At 41.0% G+C, this 13,311-nt stretch overlaps 1 protein-coding gene across 3 annotated transcripts in view; it reads left to right on the top strand.

Annotated features, from left to right (window-relative positions):
• plxnb1b (plexin b1b) overlaps window positions 1-13,311 on the top strand; it is a 134,443-nt gene that overhangs the window by 39,730 nt on the left and 81,402 nt on the right. The window contains exon 2 of one of the 3 annotated variants that reach the window (XM_047347335.1): window positions 2,967-3,036. The exons of the other annotated variants lie outside the window; for them this stretch is intronic. The gene's annotated coding sequence lies outside the window, so the exon portion shown is untranslated. The remainder of the gene's footprint in view (window positions 1-2,966; window positions 3,037-13,311) is intronic. 3 annotated transcript variants of the gene reach the window in all.

The following is a 13,311-nucleotide window of genomic DNA, read 5'->3' on the forward strand; positions in this document are numbered from 1 at the left end:
TCCGCTGGACACATAAGCACAAAAATCCATCTTCACAACTAGGTATGTGTACATGGTGTCACACAATAAACTTGTCAGCGGGAAAGTCTTCACATCAAACTGTTTTATATGTGACACACACTGCTCCGAGCAAACAATCACGGAGACGCTCAGTGTCACTGCCACTCTGCAATGACAGGCACACCACTTCTTTATCCCAAGGCAAATGAACTTTTCCTACGATGACACATAGCAGAAAATGTTGGAAATGTAGGAATTTGTCACGAGTAATGTAGCGTATTGGTACACTCGACTATGAAACCTCAAAATGTCCGCAGACGGTGCATGCAGAGTCCGCGCTGCTCACAGTATATGCACAGTAAACTCAACTCTGTGCCTTTAGTTTTTATTGGTCTGTCTTGCATTAAAGTGCCAGTGACACAATTTTCCCACAAATGCAGAATTTGAAAGAAAACAACTTAATATTGAAGTAAATGGGCAGTAATTGACATGACAATGGTGCCTCTAAATAGGCATATTTCGTTGTTAAATTTTGCAAGTTCAAAGTCGCCCGGAAATTAGGTGAAAGGGGAAGTATTATAAACCCAATTGTTCGGTTTATAATACATTTGTTAACCCAGACTGATCTAATGTTAACAACTGCTAATATATTCCTGTGTATACATAAATATATATGTGTGTGTATTAATATTGCGAGTTCTAATCCGTCTTTAGTAAATTATTTTGAAAATCCGGATGTTGTGCTCTTTCTGTTTCCTAGTGGTGTGGTATGATTCATGCAGATTGACTCCGGCCGTACTCCGGCATCTGGCAAAAATAGACTCTGGTCGGATTAGATGTCCATCCGCATGCCACAGCACTTGTGCTCTTCCATCTGATGAAAGCTGGCCTTCTTCTCCTGACTCTGCTGCGTCTCTCTCTGATAGTGACTGAAATATAGCTAAAAAAATATCAGGTTTTTCACTGCTGTCTGTGTTGCTGGCCCTTGCAGCAGCAGTCAGTTTACCTGTGGGGGTTCCTCTTTTACATGGTAAAAGAGCACAACAAAATCACAAAGGAGTAGTCTGAAAATGCCTTTTTAGTGGAATCTATGACCATATATCTGAAAATGCCTTTTTAGTGGAATCTATGACCATATATCTCAACAACTGTACATTTCAGTGGCATAAATTTACTTTTTGAAATATTTTATTAATGTTTCCTTTCCATAAGTGTAATTATATAACATTATATATATTATATATACAAACATTATATATATAACCCTATAACATTAGATGTCACAGGCACTTTAAGCAGACTAACTGTTGCACGGTCTCATTTCAGAGTTTTCAACCTAAACCTGGAAAATGTACATTTTTCATAAGTCTATAACATAAAGGGTCAAAAGCCATTCATTTGGTCTGCCATGAATGGTAAGAACTTCTTCTATAAAAGCAGTGGCCTGATTTAACACAGGACCCAGCTAGGTGTAATGTTGATTCTATAACATTAGAAACTATCTTTCTTATAAACTGTTAACTGTTTATTTATTGTTTGATCATTTTATTCTTTTATGCAAAAGAACACAAATGTATGCAGCATTTCAAATGAAGATTCAAAGTTTATTAGAAGCCTTAAATTGCTGATTGAGTGAAGACTTTAATGTCATTGTATGCAAAGCAATGGAGCAATTAGAAAATATCACAAGCTTTTCTAGGTGGACTGTAATATTTTAGGCTGGAGTATAATACGAGGAAGGAATGATGATATTAGAAACTATATCCTGCCCAACCCTTTCAGGCTGCGGAGTTTCCCATCTTTTGGAATGAATAAAGCCATGTTGTCACAAAGAACGACTGTGCCAAAAGCAGAAAGATGAAACGGGTTTTCATTGGGAGGTCATGTGTTCTGCGTAAATCTGCCCCAGCACTGCAAGGGAACCTAATCCACCTGCCCAAGACACCCTATTTTTGTTCTTTTTTACAAAACAAATGCACTAACAACATGAGTCTGAATTATGTTCTGTGGCCACAAAACATTAGAACAATGTGCATAGTGGGGAAAACCAGTAACATGTAGTTTAATTTGAAACAGTAGACCTAGTGGAGATACCTAATATCTACAAAAAAACTGAAGCAGCAAAAGAGTCCTAAATAAAAAATAAACTGAAGTACAGGATTGAAAACAATGATAAACATCATATAAAAAACATCAGACTGAAACAGTCCAGTAGCTTTGTGCACACAGTATGTCTTAACGCACCAACTAACAACAACCTTAGTAGAATCAGCTGCATTTCTGCTGATGTTGACATGCATTTGTAGAAGGATTGAGGTAACATTTTGTGAAGGGAACTGGTACTGTGTTCGTTAAGACAAGAACTCTAATGTTTTTACTATAAAAAGCGAAAAATAAAAAAACCCACATCCTTTGTGTATCACGGATGTCATTTGTAAATTTGACCCACTGTGCCCCCTTAGCAGGAGAAATAATTCTTAAAATTGGTGTTTCATGGACAAACCGTAGCTCTTTCTCAGCCTACTAATAAGATTGGAAGGATAACCTCAGAACAAAAAAACAAACTCAATCACTCGCTGCCGCATCAAGCTCAGATAAGCCCTTCTCAATCCCTCTCCCAGCAGGGAGGGAGACTTTAAGATGGAAGAACAGCTGTGTGGAAGGCTTGATCTGTTCAGTCCTCTACCAGAAACGTCTGCACTGACACACAAAAACATTTCTACTGACACCAAACTAAATCGTGTTTTATCACGCACACTTTCAGCACAGAAAGTTCAAACTTGTTAAATATCTTATTTTGCGCTGAGCAAAAAATTTGGTAAGACAAGTCTGAACTGATGTAGTCTTAACATTGTATGGGAGTATTATGAATGGGCAGAATAGCTTCTAAAGACATGTCTTGCTGCCATCATCTGAATGTCTTGACGAAATCATGCCTTGATTTTCTGACTGTGCTTTCTTGCAAGGTTTTACAAATCGTAATGGAAGTTATCAATCGATCTGGAATGGCAGGAAAATGGCACTGAGATTCCACAGGTAGGAAACCCAGGTTTTATCTATGGTATCCAGAGTTCTTATGTAGTCCTCAAGCCTGTAAAACAAGGAGTGTTATCATTTTTCAAGTATGGATAAGTATGGAAAGTTTAAAATTGAATATGGAAACTTGAGTTTCCAGACTTTATTTCCTACTTCAATACATAAACCATCATAATTTGAGTGACTGAAAAATAAAGGGCTTTTTATATTAATTATTTTAAATGTCAATATTTGGTGTTTGATTGCAACACCCCAACTTCAGTATTTTTCCAATTCTGTTGCTGTTTTGTTTGCTTATCACTGAGAGAACCCACAGAGAAATGTTTAATCATTTTGGGGAAAATGGCATTTTTACTGTTCTTTTTTGCCTCTAGACCATCTAGATTGAGGATTTAAAACCCCAAACAAAAAATACTGAAAACCCCTTTTTTACATTTTACTGACAAAATGAGAAACCAGGTGTCAGAGGTCAATAATTGTGCTTTAAATAATCTGGATTAAGAGGGGGGTAATCTAGTTAAGATCTCATAAGTGTAGAGGTTAAACATTTTTAAATAGATATCATTTGTCTCCTGTTGCCAGAATCTGTGAAATAGCCTTTTAATACCATGGCAACTCAGAGGCCAACCTTACTGTTGGTGGGTTAATAATTTGTGGAACATGATGTAAGTGTTTTGTACTCAAATGTCTAGAACGGTGTAAAGTTGCTGGTAAAAACAGCTTTACTTTTTATTTTTCTGTAATAAAAAAGAGTTTGAGTAGGTCCACTCCCCCCACTGCCTGCCCACATCCCACCACACTCAACAGCTATTTAAAGTGGCTGCGGCTGTTCCATTTTGCTCTCACTTTGCCAAACCAGAAGCTCAGACCATGCTAACCAAGGCCTTCCTGCTGTGACCTGTAGCTGATTGTTTTCATACTTGCCGTCCCAGGATCAGTCCTCCTGCCTTGTGGTCTTACTGTTTTTGCTTTCACCATGGATTGTATTTTTCCTTTAGCTGACCTTGGTTACATAAACTAACACTTGATCCCCCCTTCCATGATTCTTCACTGTGTTCTCTCCCTCCCTGTATTTCCTAATCCTCCACTTTGCCAGCCTTCTATCCTTTCAGAGCTCCCACAAAGTGAAAAATTCTGATTATGTTGTTAAAGGGCAGTAAGGACAATTTATTCCCAGGCTGTTGGAACTCTGAGTAGTTTGTGTGAAGGATACATCAATGAAAGGAAAGCTAGCCCATTGCTGCTATTGGTAGGTTAAGTGTTTCTGTTTTCTCATAATCTTTTTTGCAGGCTAGATAAAGGAAGATGTGCTTTATGTATTTGGTCTGCAAAGTCAGGAAGCTATTTTCTAGCTTCATGACAGAGGTGCAACAAACAGCGTCCAAGGACATATGGAGGGTCAAAGGTACCACAATGTAATAAAACGTAAATCATATTAAAATATTTCCTTTCTTTTATACCCAATAATGACACCTGTTTCCAATTAAGCTGTCCACCTGTGGAATGTTCCAAACAGGTGTTTTTTGAGCATTCCTCAACTTTCCCAGTCTTTTGTTGCCCCTGTCGCAGCTTTTTTGGTTCATCAAATTTAAACATTAAATATATTCTCTTTGTGGTGTATTCAATTGCAAATAGGTGGAATGGGAGTTGCAAACCATTATATAATGTTTTTATTAACTTTTTACACAACGTCACAAAGTTCATTGGAATCGGGGGTTCAAAAGAACTGCCTAAAAAATATTTTAAAAAGTCTTAAGGTTAGATTTAAAGATGCCTAGGCCAGTGATGGAGCGAAGGTCTAAAGAAACTTGGTTCCAAAGTCAGAATGCTGCCACGGAAAATGCTCAGTCACCCTAATACTTAAGCATGCTCCTTGGAACATCTAATAAAAGTTGATTTGATTACCTTAGGAATATACCATGTACAGAAATATGTAAAAGACATGACCATTTGCATTATCTGTTTGCGGGTGTGTTTGTGTGTGTGACATTTTACATGTGTAAATATGTGTGTTTGTGTTGAGAGGGTGTATGTGAATGCATGTTAGAGTGGCTAGAAGGCTTGCAACACACCCAAGAGCAGCAAAGAACAAGCAGACTCGACCCTGGAAGGTTGCAGCAGCCCCAGCCAAATATACATAGGGCATTTCCTCAGTGCAGCCATATGCCCCACACAGAGGCAGGTTGTCAGTGACGCACAGGAGTGGCAGCCCCCAGACCAATGGACTCAAGGTGAGATGCGTGCCCCCATGACCCAGCTACAGCGCCATCAACCACCACCCATGCAAAGCCTGGGACCCAGTTCCCTGCTGGCAGAAGGACTGCCCAGCACCTAGCAGGCAGACCCCCTCAGATCCCCCAACACGCTGGGCAGGTGCCTGCCCGCTGCAGCAGCCAGCACTTAGAAAGACTAAGGTATGGCGGGAACATTACCATTACCACCTGGTGAGGTGGTCCCTGGGAGGTTAAGAGGGAGGGAAGCACAGAGCCCTGTGTAGCTCCCTAGGCCCACTCCCAGGCATCCCTGGGAGTCATAGACACCCGACAGGAGCGCACCACACTGGGACGTGGCCCATGCACTCGCCAAACAGTACCCCACTGGTTTCCCTTTGGTGCTGTCAGAAACTCCCGCGCCAACCCCACAGCCCGAGTCCCAGCAGAACCAGGCAGCACAGATGCTGGGACGGGAAGAAAAGAGGACCACGTGTTCTCTAGATCTCCAAAAACAGAATGCAGCTCCCTCATACCTTCTCTTTACTTATCTATCAACATCCAGCAAATATTGCATCTGTAGAGTACCTCTTCTTGACATGAAACAATACTGCTTCTCACAGATGATCACTTCTAACCTCAATGTAGCTTCCACTACTCTATCCCTTAGCTTCATTGTATGAGTCTTCTAAGTTTATTCCTCTCTAGCTACCACAAGTCTGCACATCTCCCTTGTTTTGAAAATTGGTACCAGCACATTTCTCCTCCATTCTCATGCTCTAAGATCTCATTGAACAGCCTCACCAGCCAGGACCCTGGATACCACGCTGGCCATGGCAGGCACATCCAGACTCCAAACCCACATTGTCCATCTAGGCACAATCCAAATCTCTTAACCACTCTCCCGACTCCATGCCATCACAATCCCAGCCCACAAGCCTGTGGGTGGCCTCTGGCCCACCCACTGAGCCAGAGTCGCCGGGAAGCCACCCTTCGCCTTGCGCACCAGTAGCCAGAACATGGCTTAAAGCCACCCGGGAACCCAGCTTCGAATCTGCCCACCCCAGCCAGGAGTGGCAGCAGGGCAGACAACAGGGCACAGCTGTCCACCAACACCCCTATGTCAGACCCACCGCCACCCAAGGGCCTTAGGGTGAGGTGGGACAGCACTGCCCCAGTGTCACCCTTAGGCCCCTGATGCAGGAAAGCCTATACCTCCTATGCCACTAAGTGATGTATTTTGTTATTGGGGACCAAACAAATTCAAATTGATTCAGTTGGTTTTTTATACAAGCAGACAATACCCCCTTTTCCGCTGAAAGCCCCAGGATTTGTTTCACCCGGTTGAAAGGAATCCCAAGGAATTCTGTTTCCAGTGCTCAGAAAGGCCACGGACCATTTATTTAAATCAGCCTAATGTATGGGGAAGTTCTGAAGAAAGCTGAACTACACCTTCAGTCCAGCAGATGGCAGTACTGCTTTACTCCGTTAGACTGTTAGCTAATAAATAAATAATAATACATTTTTTGTTAAAAATTATAAATAATAGGTGGTGAGCAACTTTACAGTTAATTATTTTCTTCCATAATTCCTTAAGTTGTACTAGATCCATAGGCAGGAAAAGTTAAAATCATTATTTTACATTAAATATTTTTGCCAATCTACATCTGGCCAGAGTTGTTGCTTCACAACTGCATGATTCAAAAACAACTAAACACTGATTAACACTTATTTTCTCATAAACATAAACTTATAAACTCATATCAGATAACTACAGAAAAATGTTTTTAGTAAAAATGTTATTTCTGACTTAAAAACAGGTAATCAGTCCAGTACAGGGAATTGACACCTTGACTGTCTAGTCATAAGCAAATATTTTTATAAAATAGAAGATTCGTATACAGTGGTGTAGACGATGGCAGGACTGGAGGGTGAAGAGAATCACTGAGATTTTGGGACACTGCATCCAAACCTGGCACTGTGGTCCCTTCTGCCGAGTTGTGTGCATAAAACTATGAAAAATGAAAAATAAAAATACTAACTTAGTGGAGTTCACACTCCACTAATTGCACTAATCATCAGTACTGCATAAAAATATTTGTCTTGCACAACTGTTGCAAAACAGCTTTGTTGAATTCTGTATAACTTTTCAGCTTACTCTGTTCTGGCCAGGAGGTTATGTGTGTTGCACTTCCACTCTTACTTTCCCTCTGCTAATGGTAGCTTATGGTCCCCTTATATTGAACAGGGGAAACCCATCCCGATGGGTCTATACACCCCAGATACTGTTCCCCCTGAATCAGACAGGGGGAACAGTATCTATGGGGTGTGTTCTGTACTCCTGGAACACACCCCATAGGGCACCAGGTGGGACACGATCAAATGCCTTCTCCAGATCCATAAAGCACATGTGGACCAGTTGGGCAAATTCCCATGAACCCTCGAGCACCCTGCAAAAGATGTAGAGCTAGACCAGTGTTCTATGGCTGGGTCAAAAACCCCACTGCCCCTTCTGAAGCGGAGGTTTGACTATCAGCCAGACTCTCCTCTTCAACAACACCCTGGCATAGGCCTTCCCGGGGAGGCTGAGGAGTGTGATCCATCCCCCAGGTCACATCCAGAGACCTGAGGTACTCAGGGCAGATCTCATCCACCCCAAAAGCCTTGCCACAATGGAGTTTTTTAACCATCCTGTTAACTTTGGCCAGGGTGATAAACGAACCTGACTGAGAGTCCCCAGTCTCTGCTTCCACCAGGCAAGGCATGACAGCAGGATTGAGGAGATTGTTGAAGTACTCCTTCCACCGCCCAACAATGTAGTCAATGAAAAATCTGCAGAATGTGCTAATTTTTTTATCTAACTTGTCATCAGAATAAGCGATACAATTCGTGATTGCTAAAATAATAGGTAGATGCATTTGGTGGCATATCACAGCCAAAAATCCGCAAGCAAAAAACAGATCAGACCAAGCAGCATTTCGATCTGTGCGCGTGAGGAGAAAAATCTCGTTTGCTCGCACGTGAGCAGATGTTGCCTTTTGGCAGTGGGTGGGGAGATCCAGTAACCATCATATCGCTACACATGATTGATAAAGTCTCTATCCTCCGTGATTGGCCATCAGAAGAGGAAGAACAATGGTGCGTTCCATTTGTACTTGGTAGTCGGAACTTTTTATACTGCTTTTCAGTGTTTATAAGATGAGATGTTGCAACGCTGTTTACATGTATGAAATACCGCGTAGAACAGTGTTATTGTTATTGTTGTAAGAGTACTGTTACAAACAAAAACAAGCAGGAAACTGGAATGCTATAACTGGGGCATGACGTACACTTTGACTTCCCAGTTCCAGGTTAATGGAAGGCAGCACAAGCAGTAGTAGTAGGAAACCCAGGACAGCTTCATGGCAAACCATCAGGATGTGGGTGACCTATGTCTTACACTGAATAATTATACAGGGGTTGGATAATGAAACTGAAACACCTGGTTTTAGACCACAATACTTTCTTAGTATGGTGTAGGGCCTCCTTTTGCGGCCAATACAGCATCAATTCGTCTTGGGAATGACATATACATGTCCTGCACAGTGGTCAGAGGGATTTTAAGCCATTCTTCTTGCAGGATAGTGGCCAGGTCACTACGTGATACTGGTGGAGGAAAACGTTTCCTGATTCGCTCTTTCAAAACACCCCAAACTGGCTCAATAATATTTAGATCTGGTGACTGTGCAGGCCATGGGAGATGTTCAACTTCACTTTCATGTTCATCAAACCAATCTTTCACCAGTCTTGCTGTGTGTATTGGTGCATTGTCATCCTGATACATGGCACCGCCCTCAGGATACAATTATGAACCATTAGATGCACATGGTCCTCAAGAATGGTTCGGTAGTCCTTGGCAGTGACGCGCCAATCTAGCACAAGTATTGGGCCAAGTGAATGCCATTATATGGCAGCCCAAACCATCACTGATCCACCCCCATGCTTCACTCTGAGCATGCAACAGTCTGGGTGGTATGCTTCTTTGGGGCTTCTCCACACCGTAACTCTCCCAGATGTGGGGAAAACAGTAAAGGTGGACTCATCAGAGAACAATACATGTTTCACATTGTCCACAGCCCAAGATGTGCGCTCCTTGCACCATTGAAACCGACATTTGGCAATGGCATGAGTGACCAAAGGTTTGGCTATAGCAGCCCAGCCGTGTATATTGACCCTGTGGAGCTCCCGACGGACAGTTCTGGTGGAAACAGGAGAGTTGAGGTGCACATTTAATTCTGACATGATTTGTGCAGCCGTGGTTTTATGTTTTTTGGATACAATCCGGGTTAGCACCCAAACATTCCTTTCAGACAGCCTCCTCTTGCGTCCACAGTTAATCCTGTTGGATGTGGTTCTTGGTGGTATGCTGACATTACCCTGGATACCGTGGCTCTTGATACATCACAAACACTTGCTGTCTTGGTCACAGATGCGCCAGCAAGACGTGCAACAACAATTTGTCCTCTTTTGAACTCTGGTATGTCACCCATAATGTTGTGTGCATTTCAATATTTTGAGCAAAACTGTGCTCTTACCCTGCTAATTGAACCTTCACACTCTGCTCTTACTGGTGCAATGTGCAATCAATGAAGACTGGCTACCAGGCTGGTCCAATTTAGCCATGAAACCTCCCACACTAAAATGACAGGTGTTTCAGTTTCATTGTCCAACCCCTGTATGTGCATATTGGGTGTAACACAGCTTATCATTTCTCTAGCTCGACATTCAGTTAAAATATTCTGGTAACTTACCTTACATTACATAAACATGACGTAAGCTACGCTCACACGAGGACTGTCGCTTCATGCTCATCCAGGAGGAGTTACTGCTATAAGTCACTGACTGGATGCAATCTGCTGGGTTTCCTTAGAAGAAAAACTTTTTATCCAATTTCAAAAAATAACTGAATCTGACTGCACTGTTCAATGGTTAGGATTAATTGGAATGTATGTACCTGACTTTGTGAAGTGCCTTGAGACGACGTGTTGTGAATTGGAGCTATATAAATAAACTGAATTGAATTGAATTGAGGAAAATCCTGCTCACTTGCGTGCGTGGATTGAAGTCCTGCTCACGTGGATCTCTTTTTCGCTCACTGATTTGTTGGCAGTGATATGCCACCATAGGTGCAGCACTAGCTTGAACCATAGACAGGCAATGTCCGGAAATGAGATGAGTGTGAGAAAGCTGTTGTCTGCTCTGTGAGGTGTCCACGCTCCAACTAACACAAAAACAACAAACAACATAGATATGTCTCCTGCAGCAAAGGTTTTGAAGATTTATCTGGAGATCAGTGCTGAATCTATATTGGAGACGTTCTTTTTTTTTTTTAGAAACACTGAGGCAGATTTTCTGCAACAGTATGCATTTTTAACAGTATAATTCAAAGTACCTTATTGTTTTGATTCATAGGGCTATACATTACCTATTAAAGTAACCAACACAGGTATAGAAGCCCCCCTTCTGCATCTAATGGCACTGTAACACCATTAACATTCTCCCTATGAGTTGTTTAAGTATTATTCTCTTAGCAGATAGACTCAGAAGAGAGAATAAGAAAATTAAAATATGATGTTTCATGGCTAAACTACAACACAAAGAATAAATAACAGAAATAGAAACACAAAGTTGTTGAGTGACTCTGTGTGGGAATTGACTGGCTGTAGCCCAGCAGAAGGACAGTAAAACGCTGCTTCATGTCTCAGTTTCAGGCTGAGTCATTGCCTGAAACAGTTTCAAATCTTTTATAGTTTTAGAGGTAATCCTTGACATTCAGGACACTTTCAGTCATGTTCTTTATTTTCTCCCTTCTATGTCTAACATTGCATCATAACATTAACCTAATGAGATACGTGAAAAGCCAGAAGCAGTCGCTCTTGCTCATCTCTGAATGGATATTAAGACAAGGTGACTTTTCACAGAGCTAGACAATGGCTACGCTTGCTGCAAGCAGAACAATGTAAACAAGTCATATCATTTAGCCCTCTGTTCTTTCTTTCCTTTTGGAAATACATTTCTGCATCCTAAATGCATGAGCAATGCCTGGACTTCACATGACTTCCACAAAAACAATTAGAGAAAGTGATGGTCTATGTCCTCGTTTACATGCTGTTTAGCTAATTAATTATTTGACTCTGGGAGGGCACTCTCACTGTGTATAGAGCACTGATGCAGTTGCATATTGGAAATTCTTCACCATTTTTCCCAATAACACACTGTTGCAGAAGTTGGGTACAATAAACAGTTTGATGTGTTAACATGCAAATGACAGAGTTTAAACCAATGAGCTATGCTTAGACACAGCCAATCTTCATTTCCGTTACAGGATCTTTTTCTGTGCTAACAAGCTCCTCCTAACATCTTTGGTAACTACCACAGCTTTAATGTTTTTCAACTCACAGTGATTATACTTCTAACATTTCCGTTAACAATGCAGTGACATTCATGCTACTTTATTCATTTCATCACCTGTCTGGTCCCTAGTGTTCATTAAATAATGTCCTGAAGCATTGTGCAGCCTTGTCATTTTGTGGTTATATCTCAAGGAGAGTATATTGGTTGGCCAATTGGAGAACTCCTATTTGTTTATTTTATTGGTTCCAGCTGCTTCCTATACATATTTTTAATGTTGATTTCTCAATATACATAAGATAAAAAAATATTAAAGGAAATAGAAGGTTGTTATCTTGGGATGACTGGGTATTTATTTTAGGAAGACCATAACCACAGGGTTTTGCCCATTGTTCATCTTATGAGATTGAAAAGGTGTCACTCTTGGCAAAATAAAATGTGTTTTTCTGTTATGATGAGATAATTTTCCTGTTGTCTCAAGAAAACCACATTAAAAATGATATACCTCACACAACCATTTGAGAAAGTAAAGTTCTGAGTAGTTTTATAAGGTAATACACCAAAAGGATTCGTTCATGTCAAATCCCTGTTCATTTTTGCCATCCCAGTATAAAACAGTAGGACACAATGTTTTGAAGCCTTTCAGTGGGAACTGCTGTGGATTTTAGCTGCCTCTCTGCTGGAGGTTTCCGGTTGACTTGATGGTTTTCTTACAGGTTTTTGAACTCATGAAGTATGTTGGTATGAATAAAAAAACTACGCTTTTGCTTGTCAATGAAATAGTAAAATCTACTTTCTTGAAATTGTACATCTTGGATAGGTACTTCTAAAAGAACTGAAGGAGCTTTGTTGTCAGTTGAACCAGCTTATCTCTTATGTACTGTACTTATGAGAAGAAAAGAATCAAAGAATAAATGGATTCTAGTGAATAAACAGTGAATTGTGATCAATGTTTTGTGGCCCTATTTTTCCTGAGGGATATAATCTGTTGCACAGTAGAAGGAGCAGATGTTTTGCATTGGAAGGTTGTAAAAACCTACATTGTTGACATATTAGACATTGAATCCTTTCACAGTAAAACACAAAGATCAGAATCAACTTTATTTGCTAAGTTTGTTCACACAAAGAATTTTACTTCAGTTTCACTTTGCTCTCCTTGAAAACATTTAAATATAAATATGTAAGAAGGGAAATAAATTAAAAGTTCTTTGTAAATATTTACACTCACCGGCCACTTTATAAGGTACACTTTGCTAGTACTGGGTTGGACCTCCTTTTGCCTTCAGAACTGCCTTAATCCTTGGTGGCATAGATTCAACAAGTTACTGGAAACATTCCTCAGAGAGTTTGGTCCATATTGACATGATGGCATCACACAGATGCTGCAGATTTGTCAGCTGCACATCCATGATGCGAATCTCCCATTCCACCACATCCCAAAGGTGGTAGTGTAAAGCGCTTTGAGCGGTCTGTATGACTGGAAAAGCGCTATATAAGTTCAGTCCATTTACCATTTACATTTACCATTTAGAGATGCTCTTCTGCATGCCTTGGTATAACGAGTTGTTATTTGAGTTACTGTTGCCTTTCTATCAGCTCGAACCAGTCTGGCCATTCTCCTCTGACCTCTGGGATCAACAAGGCACTTGCGCCCACAGAACTGCCGCTCACTGGA

Source organism: Girardinichthys multiradiatus, chromosome 20 (genome assembly GCF_021462225.1).
Source record: "Girardinichthys multiradiatus isolate DD_20200921_A chromosome 20, DD_fGirMul_XY1, whole genome shotgun sequence".
NCBI lineage: Eukaryota > Metazoa > Chordata > Actinopteri > Cyprinodontiformes > Goodeidae > Girardinichthys > Girardinichthys multiradiatus.